We start from the raw sequence: 10,749 nt of genomic DNA on the forward strand, positions 1-10,749 counted from the left end.
GTTCAGGCTCTGCCTCCTCTCCACCAGCCAATGACGGAGGTGGAGCAGTGGTCAGTCATAAACTGAACGGACTGACGAGCACTGACTGTGAAAAAAACACCATCAAATTGGAATAAAACGATATTTTCTGATTGTTTTCACAGTGATATTGATCCAATTCGTTCACACTGTCTGACATCTGATTGGCTGAAGGTAAAAATTGACAGCCTGAAGGTCGACGCCCACAAACCCAATGCCATAGATTAGACTTGGTTGAGTTGAGTTACATTTTTGCTAGTTTACAGGTGGCTTTAGTTCCAGTTTTCAGCTTTAGTCGATTAGACTGTGCTCCGATTGGACGACACGGACACAAACACACTAATCCTGGTTTATTTGCGTCTGCTGCAGCTCTGACACTATTTGCCTGGCGGCGGCGGCGGCATTGGCAGTTCAGGTATCTGATCTGACAGCAGGAGTTTAATGAGGACGCTGTTTGTGTGACGATCTGACACATGGAAACATGAAAAGAAGGAAATGGAAGATGTGGTGGAGAGAGAAAACACAACGTGAATTTAAAAAAAAACCCAAAACAGTCCAACAGGAAATGAAACACCTGAAACAGTAGAGCTGAAACACACTGTTTAAACCAGGGATGAGATTAGATACGGGTTTACATTATGGACGTAAAAAAAAATACAGACGGTTTAAAAGACAGAAGACATAAAAATAATACAACTCAACAAATGAAGAATATACAAAAACACAAGACAAAAGTCATGTATGTGTGGAGATTTGTGTGTATTAGTGTTTGTTTGTTCATATTTGAATGTGTATTTGTGTGTAAATGTATGTATATTTCTGTGTATTAGTGTGTATTTGTGTAGAATTCCCTGTATATTTGTGTGTATTAGTGTATATTTATGTATATTTGTGTGTATTAGTGTATGTTTGTGTATATTTATGTATATTTGAGTGTATTAGTGTATATTTGTGTATATTTATGTATATTTTTGTGTATAAGTGTATATTTGTGTGTATTTGTGTATATTTGTTCCTATTTGAATGTGTATTTGTGTGTAAAGGTATGTATATTTCTGTGTATAAGTGTATATTTGTGTATTAGTGTATATATGTGTATAATAGTATATTTTTGTTTTTTATGTATATTTTTGTGTATGTTTCTTTGTGTGTATATATATATATATATATATATATACACACACACACACACACACACACATCCCTTTTGTCTTGTGTTTTTTTGTGTTTTTGGTTTGTTAAATTCTTTTTATTTTACAGTCGTATGTTTTGTGTCTTTTATCTTTTTCGTCTGTATTTTTTAATGTTACATCAGGACCAAAACCATGTGTGTCAGAGCTTTATCGTCTGTTTTACAATGCCATGCTACTATTAAAGCTGTTGTACAAGACAAAAGTAATGTAAAAAATCACAATAAGATGAAGAAAGAAAAGATGCAACAAACACAGAAGAAAAGAGACAAAATGATGGAAAAGACACAAGATGGAAATGACTGACGTCGCAAAAAAATGCAATAAAGATATGTTGCAATAAGATAAGAACATGGAAAAAATACTAGAGGAAAGTGACGTGAACATCGCAGCAAAATGAAAAAGACAATGATATAAATGACAAATAAAAAACAAATGAACATGAAATAAAATGACTTCAGAGTCACAAAAAGACAAAGACCAAAAAAAGTTGCAATAAGATGAAAGAAAAGACACAATAACATTAAAGTGACATAAAAGTTACGAAAACAAAAAAATGTTACGACAAAAAGACAAAATGAAAAAACATGTTAAACAAAAAAAAAAACAAATGACATAAGGTACAAGATGAAAACAACTTGAAAAACACAAACTGGCATCAGTGACAAAATGAAAAAGCAAAGATGACACAAAAGACAAGGTGAAAATGACATTGAAATCATACACTCTGGCTGTAACGGTGACTCATGTGGGAACGACGGAAAAAGAAAACGGATGTAAAACAGAACGTGATTAAAGGAAAACAGAGGATGTGGTTTGAGTGGATGACGCTGTGATTTCGTACATTTATGGGTCAGTGAACTCATCATCAGGCCCTATTGTGTTTATTTACTTCCTGGTTTCTAAAGGTGTCATATGCGGCGGGCGCTGAGTGTTTCCTCGTCTGTCACGGCGCCACAGTCATGTTTAATTCAGAGCGAAGCGGCGTTTATCAGCCTGAACATTCACCACATGAAAGTCGACCGCACAGTGGGATTATGGGAAAGCGCTAAGCCATCGCCAAGCACGCTCATCAGCACTCTGCTCTGTACAGGCGTATCTCACCTGCCACTCACTGTGAACCCCACCCCCACGCACACACACCCCACCCCAAAACCCCCATCAGCCCCGGAGGCCACGTCCATGTCAGTCTGGAACCCAGAGAGGACGGATGGATGGACGGACGGATGGACGGACGTACAGCTGAGACACAGACAGATGGACGGACAGATGGACTGACACACCAGTGATGAATAATAAAAGAAGTGGTTTAGATCCAGGTTCAGATGAATGTGAGCAGCAAACCTGAAGACCTGGTACTGAACTGGTACTAAACCTGAAGACATGGTAGTAAACTGGTACTAAACCCAAAGATATGGTACTAAACAGGTACTAAACCTGAAGACCTGGTACAAAATCTGGTACTAAACTCAAAGACCTGGTACTAAACTGGTAGTAAACCTGAAGACCTGGTACTAAACTGGTAGTAAACCTGAAGACATGGAACTAAACCTGGTACTAAACCTGAAGACCTGGTACTAAACCTGAAAACCTGGTACTAAACTGGTACTAAACCTAAAGACATGGTACTAAACCTGAAGACCTGGTACTAAACTGGTACTAAACCTGAATACCTGGTACTAAACCTGGTACTAAACCCAAAGACCTGGTACTAAACTGGTACTAAACCTGAAGACCTGGTACTAAATTGGTAGTAAACCTGAAGACATGGTACTAAACCTGGTACTAAACCTGAAGATCTGGTACTAAACCTGAAGACCTAGTACTAAACTGGTACTAAACCTGAAGACATGGTACTAAACCTGAGGACATGGTACTAAACTGGTACTAAACCTGGTACTAAACCCAAAGACCTGGTACTAAACTGGTACTAAACCTGAAGACCTGGTACTAAATTGGTAGTAAACCTGAAGACATGGTACTAAACCTGAAGACATGGTACTAAACTGGTACTAAACCTGGTACTAAATCTGTTACTAACCTGGTGCTAACCTGGTGCATGAAATAATAGCCTTCAGTGGAAACAGAACCATGCACCCGTTTATTCACGTACAGATTTTCTGCTTTTTTATGGAGTATTCTTTGCAGTGGAGGTGAACCTGAGGACAAAGACAGACACAGATCACCTGTGGACATGGACATGGACCCAGGTCCAAGGATGGACATGGACGAGACATGAACATGTGACATTGAACTGAATTATTATAATAGTTTATTTATCAAAGAAGGATCTGTAAGTAAAAGTAAAGAGTCTGAGTCATGAACATCATACATACAAGTAACTATCCACCCATCCATTTGTCCACCCATCCATCCATCCATCCATCCATCCATCCATCCATTCATAGTTCAGTTCTTGGTCTTTAATTCAACTCTCAAATTCTTTCAAACACATTTTCATTTTTCACTTTCATACATGTGTTTTTTATTCAGCTGTAGATCTGAAGTGTCAGACTCAGTTGATTTTTATTCAGTTTTCCTCTGTTAAATCTGTTCAGATTTTTCTTCTTCATTAACGCTGACCCTCAGATCCAAATACCTCAGAAAAGAAAATCACTCTGGATTCTGTTTACTGCACAAACAACACTGTGGAATTTAAAAATTTAGTCCATTTGGATGAATATACGTACAAACTGTGGGTTAATTTAAGCCTCAGTACACAGTGTTTACCTGTTCTGTAGTATTTTGTGTATATATATATGTATATATATATATATATATATATATATATATTATTATTATTATTATTATTATTATTATTTTTATTTTTTATTTTTTTTTCATTATTAACACTAATTAACACTAATCAGACTTTACTCACAGACTGGACTTATTCATGTGACTGTTTCACCTGGACTTTAACAGAACCAGGCAGGTGCAGAGCCATAGATAAACAGAGTTACCACACTTCCATAGACTCTTGTTATAAAAAATGGTGGACAAAATATGCACCTCCTTCTGGGTTGCGGAGGTGCGGCCAATAGTTCCAAACATTGAGTGTTACGCCATCTGAACAATATTCATTTGTATTTGTGCTGATCTATCAACTCCAACTCTAAGTTGATCAGATATGGTAATCTTTCCACTGATCCAGTGTATTTCCTGTATTAGTGACATTTCTGTTGTAAATTCTGTTTTCTTTGGTCTGTGTTAGCGTTTGGATTCATTTCTATCTGATCCAAGGGTTCTGTTGTATTTTCAGCTGTAGTCCTATAGTTCCATAGTTGGAATGGTCCAGCTGTTCACATGGAACCACTAGAACTACAATGATGGAGGTTCTAAGGGAAGGTGCTGTTAGTCCAAATGTGGTTCTGTGGGTTTGACTGGAGTTGTTCTGTTGAACCTGGTGGTGTTGATTTCAGTTTGTCAGCTGAGGTCATGTGATCATTAGGAGGACAGTTACTGTAGAGCTGAGCTCTGCTCAATAAAAGTTTATTAAAGTTATTATTCATGAGTTAAAGGAGGACAAACTTCTGTCACTGTGTTTGAAAGATCCAACTCATCCTAGAAGAATTCTGTTGAGTTTGAGTTTGATAATGTTGAGTTTTTACTGAGTGCCTTATTGTGTGTGTGCTAACGCTGACATGCTAAGTTAGCCTGTCTGCTATCCTGTGGTTAATACCTTATTGTGTGTGTGCTAACCCTAACATGCCAAGTTAGCCTGTCTGCTATCCTGTGGCTAATGCCTTATTGTGTGTGTGCAAACGCTAACATGCTAAGTTAGCCTGTATGCTACCCTGTGGTTAATGCCTTATTGTGTGTGTGCTAACACTAACATGCTAGGTTAGCCTGTCTGCTATCTTGTGGTTAATGCCTTACTGTGTTTGTGCTAACATTAACATGCTAAGTTAGCCTGTATGCTACCTTGTGGTTAATGCCTTATTGTGTGTGTGCTAACACTAACATGCTAGGTTAGCCTGTCTGCTATCCTGTGGATAATACCTTATTGTGTGTGTGCTAACACTAACATGCCAAGTTAGCCTGTCTGCTATCCTGTGGCTAATGCCTTATTGTGTGTGTGCAAACGCTAACATGCTAAGTTAGCCTGTCTGCTACCCTGTGGTTAATGCCTTATTGTGTGTGTGCTAACACTAACATGCTAGGTTAGCCTGTCTGCTATCCTGTGGTTAATGCCTTATTGTGTTTGTGCTAACATTAACATGCTAAGTTAGCCTGTATGCTACCTTGTGGTTAATGCCTTATTGTGTGTGTGCTAACACTAACATGCTAGGTTAGCCTGTCTGCTATCCTGTGGTTAATGCCTTATTGGGTTTGTACTAATGCTAACATGCTAAGTTAGCCTGTATGCTATCCTGTGGTTAATGCTTTATTGTGTGTTAACGCTAACATGCTAAGTTAGCCTGTATGCTATCCTGTCGTTAATGCCTTATTGTGTGTTATCAGAGCAGAGCTTGGCAGACACAGTGTTCACAGATAAACACTGTTTACTGATTGGACCACAGTCCTACAATAGGAAAACTCAAATGGTCCATTGTCTATCTCCGTACCAGTCCAGTCCAATTACAGAATGAATGAAATGGTAAAGTTAGCACCACTCATGGAAGTAGCCTATCCAAGCTAACACCAACCTTTAGCCCTAAATGTCTGTTTTCACAGTAAGAAAGTCAGTCCTTTCAGTGGTCGACCCCACTACTCAGAAGTAGAACACACACAACAGTACACACAGTAGGGACACAACGGGTGGGTGGGGCTTATTTTAGATTTACCGTCAGTAACACACCCACTGCTGTCTCTCCCACAGAAGAACATGACAGCGCTGAGTTTGTTTGGAACTATTCAGGCTTACATGAACCATGTGGTTACCAGAGCGGCCACATCAAAGTGTGTTGTAATGCTGTTTCTATGGCTCTGGTGTGGACATATGAGGAAACCCAATCATTTAAGAATTTAGCAGGAGATAGAGGTGGAACAAGCATTCTAGATTCAAAACAACACAGATTTATGTTCATGTTTATGGAATGACTTCTACTGACATCTACCAGAAGAAAGAAACTACTCAGCACATTTGGGATTGAATGGAAAAACCAACATTACACACTTCTGTTTTTACGATATTTTGTAAATATTGGTACAGTTTTGCGCAGATGTCTGATGGAAAAACCAACAGTACACACTTCTGTTTTTACAACATTTTGTAAATATTGGTACAGTTTTGCGCAGATGTCTGATGGAAAAACCGACATTACATACTTCTGTTTTTATGACATTTTGTAAATATCGGTACAGTTTTGCGCAGATGTCCAATGGAAAAACCGACATTACACACTTCTGTTTTTACGACATTTTGTAAGTATCGGTACAGTTTAGCTCAGATGGACAATGGAAAAGAGACTAATGACTTATTTCTTTGCTGTGAATGTGTTTATTTGAAACTTTGCGAGTCTGTTGGATGGAAGTGTTGAACCCTCTGGTGGATGTCAGAGGAACTGCAGCAGCGTTTCTCTGGTTTCTGTGTTTTACTGTAAATCTGATCCTCCTTTAATCTAAACCCCATGCGTCATCAGTCTTTGTCCTGTTTCTGCTGCTGCTGCGTCGTCCGTCTCTGAACACAAACCCAGTCCACATCCGTATTTCACATTTACATGCCTGTAAAAACCACCAGAGCCTGATTATTTCCATGTGTGACGCTGCCTTTTCCCCTGAATTCGCTGTGGGACTTAAATCCGCCTCTCACCAAAAACACCAAATTATAATTCAATCCGTCAAACAGCTGCATAGGAATCAGAAAAGTCTGAACGCAGACACACTCGACTTACACTCACACTCCTAAAAAAATAAACAGGCTTTTTTTCTGAAATAAGGAGGAAAACACAACTGTGAAATAAATCCAGGGTCTGAGTTGGATTTAAAACCAATAAAACACCTGAAAATGCAGACGACGCTCATTAAAGTTTAACACAAACCAGGGGAGGAGACACACACTAATCAAATGACTTTATTAATTATGCATTCATTAAAATTCACTCTATCAGTAGGATTCAAATGAATTAGTAACAGAGTATTTGTACTTTTACTGTCATGTGTACATGATCTATAGATGGTTCAGTACTAGAATAGTGCATCTGCAATGATTCTGTGACAAATGCATCTAAAATTCTGTTTAATATGAGTCAAATACTGCAGTGAAAGTGTCCAAATTTATAATATGTCAGACTGAAGGTACATTTAACAACAAGATGCTGAAAAATGAAGTGAAAACGGAAATGAATGAAGTTAAATAATATATGTAAATGTGCAGCATTTGAGAACATGTTCATGAAAATGCAGAAAAAAGCAGAAGACATGGTGTTTACGCTGGTATGATTCTGTTACAGGATTTATACATGATCTATTAATACTATGAGTGTGTTAAATAAAGTACAAATGCATTTAAAAATAGTGTTAAATAGGAGTCAAATACTGCAGTGAAAGTATGCATGTGTAGGACATGTGAGGAGCGCAGAGGGACAGAAGACCACGCAGATGTTCCAGATGAAGTGAAGCAGATGAATAAAAGTTGAATGGTCTGTAAATGTGTGTGCGAACATGCGGAGGATGACGGAGGGAACGGCGTCTGTTCTGCTCTTACCTGAGGTGTGAGTAAGTGGATTCCTGGACGAAGCGGTGGATGTGGATGCGCTGGTGTTTAACAGGTGGAGGATGGAGGGGGGGGCTGCCGACATCGGAGACCAGAGACAACTTTAACCCTTCGTCGTCCTCATCCTCAGATCCAATATCCTGTGGCTGAGCTCACATTCATCTGAGACGTCAACGCCGGTGAAGCTCCGTCTTTAATCACACTACACTTGGATTAGATTAACTCCCCCCCCTTCTCTGCCCCCCCCCCCCCTCCTCTTCCTCCTCCTCCTCTGTGGTTTTCCTTTTGCAGATTGCAGGTCTAGTCCAACTGGTGCCAGCAGCAGCATCTGCCTTTCCTTGTGTCTCTGTATAATTTGTGCTTAATGACGCCTAATGATACTGGTCACAGATCCAGATCCAGATCCATGCAGAGTTGCCGCTGATCCAACTCCCCCCCCCCAGGAAAAGGCTGGTGGCCGTCATCTGGCCTCCCTTCACCCTCTTATTTAACCAGCCTGCAGGGAGAGCAGAGCAACACTGCTTATTATTATTATTATTATTATTATTATTATTATTATTAGTCCCAATACTCACAACCAAAGTTATTATCATTAACAAACACTAACAAAATGAGGAAAACTAGAACTGAAAAAACATTTTCGTTAACTGAAATAAATAAAAACTATAATTAAAAGAAAAAATGATAACTAACTGAAACTGTATTGTGTGCTTACAAAACTAACTAAAATGGATAAAAATTTTGGATAAAATTCCCTTCATTTTCATCTTTGTCAACATCGGATACGAAAGTGATTTATTTCGCTCTAGCAATTTTAGCTAGCAGTACCATATGACAATGATCCGTCACTTCTCCTCACTTGTTGTTTACAGTCGTTTTCTCGTCCCCACTCTATCTGGAAACATGGAGACTAAAGTTGGGAGAAAGCAGCAAAATCCTGTCTGGAATTTATTTGAATACGACAGCGAAGAAGATAAAAGATACGACAAAACTTAAATTAATACTAAAACTAGCATTTAGAAAAAAATTAAAACTAATAAAAACTAGCAAACCTGCTCTAAAAACTAATTAAATCTAACTGAATTAGAGAGAAAAAAATCAAAACTAAATAAAACTAAACTAGAATGAAGAATCCAAAACTCTTATAACCTTGCTCGCAACTATTGTCAGAAGTAGGGGTGTAAGAAAATATCGGTTCTGCAATATATCGCAATATTTCATTTCACAATACTGTATCGATATCAAAAAGTACTGTATCGATATTTTTAGGTATTTATTCAAATGCAGATATAGTAGAGGTTCATTTTTGTTTTTTGTTATTCTTGTTTGTTTGTATTTTATTTATTATTATTTAACAGTGTTTTATTAAATGATGTTAGTTCGTTTGTTGGTATTGCACAAAAAAAAATGTTCTGATGTTGGTAGTGAACTAATAGAATATGAACATTTGAACTGGATCTTAAACTGTAATGTCTGTAAAACATCATTTCAATTTGAACATTGCAACATTTTGTGATGTAGCATTAGATCGTGTTCTGATCAAATAAAAATGTGTTTAGTATTTGTGCATATTTCTAGTGTAATTCAATCCTTCCAGGAAATAATCTTTTAAAATAGAAACAAAACCAATAAAAAAAATGCTTTTTTAACAGTATCATGCAGTGGCCCAGAGGTGCAACAGGCCAAAAAATTATCCACTAGACGAAAAAAATTATCTACTACAAGAAAAAAAAAAAAAGAGAACAGCCTAAAAAAATTATCCACTATAAGAAAAAAAAGAGAACAGCCTAAAAAAATTATCCACTTGATGAAAAAAATTATCTACTACAAGAAAAAAAGAGAACAGCCCAAAAAAATAATCCACTGTAAGAAAAAAAAGAGAACAGCCTAAAAAAAAAATAACCACTAGATGTAAAAAAAAAAAAAAAAAAAAAAAAAATCCCCTATAAGAAAAAAAAAGAGACCAGCCAAAAAAAATTATCCACTAAAAGAAAAAAAAAAGAGAACAGGCAAAAAAAAAAAAATTATCTACTAGCCCAAAAAATTATTCACTATAAGAAAAAAAAAAAAAAAAAGAACAGGTGAAAAAAATTATCTACTATGAGAAAAAAAAGAGAGCAGCCCAAAAAATATCCACTACAAGAAAAAAAAAACATCATCCACCTTTTCAATTATGGGGGTGCTGTTTTCCCGAAAGGTGTCTTGCTTTAAAATTAAGGCCACCACAAAAAATAAAAGGACAGGCTGAAAAATTTTAAGGCTTTCGGCTAATGTGGCTAATGCTAAGGAAGTACCCCACCAGAAGTGGAGGTCGTGCGCTAAAAAATAAAGTTATTTTAAAATATAGATATTTACATTAATATAGTTTGCAAAGCAGTTAAATGATTAAATACGGTTCCAGTGTCTGCTCAAGGGTAGGCATGGGCGTTAAATGGTTAAGGTTAGGGTTAGGGTATGGTTGGGGTTAGTTTTCAGTGGTAAATGGCCCTTGTGTGCACTGTGTGAAGGTTCGTTTCTAAGCTAATGCTAATGCGAAAAGTTGACGGCAACTTTGTGAACTACCAGTGCGAGTAAACAATTGTGTGATTACGGTGTTGAATTGTTCAACTGCCTGACATTCAATATCATTTTTGATGAATATTCGCTACAAGAAGTTCTAAAATTATTTTATTTTGAGAGGAGGAGAAGAGGAGCTTCCTGTGGAGCTCCACTATCATGGCATCGCCCATTTGTTTGCAGGTAGACCTCTTCTCCTCAGCTCAAACGAAGCTGACTGGCTGTGGTACCGCGGCACCTCGCGGCACCTCGCGGCCCCTCGCTGGGCCCCCAGCTGGTGCCGCGAGGTACCGCAGTACCATGGCTCGGGGCCAGGTGCCATGGCAC

Source organism: Sphaeramia orbicularis, chromosome 8, assembly GCF_902148855.1.
Source record: "Sphaeramia orbicularis chromosome 8, fSphaOr1.1, whole genome shotgun sequence".
Taxonomy (NCBI): Eukaryota; Metazoa; Chordata; class Actinopteri; order Kurtiformes; family Apogonidae; genus Sphaeramia; species Sphaeramia orbicularis.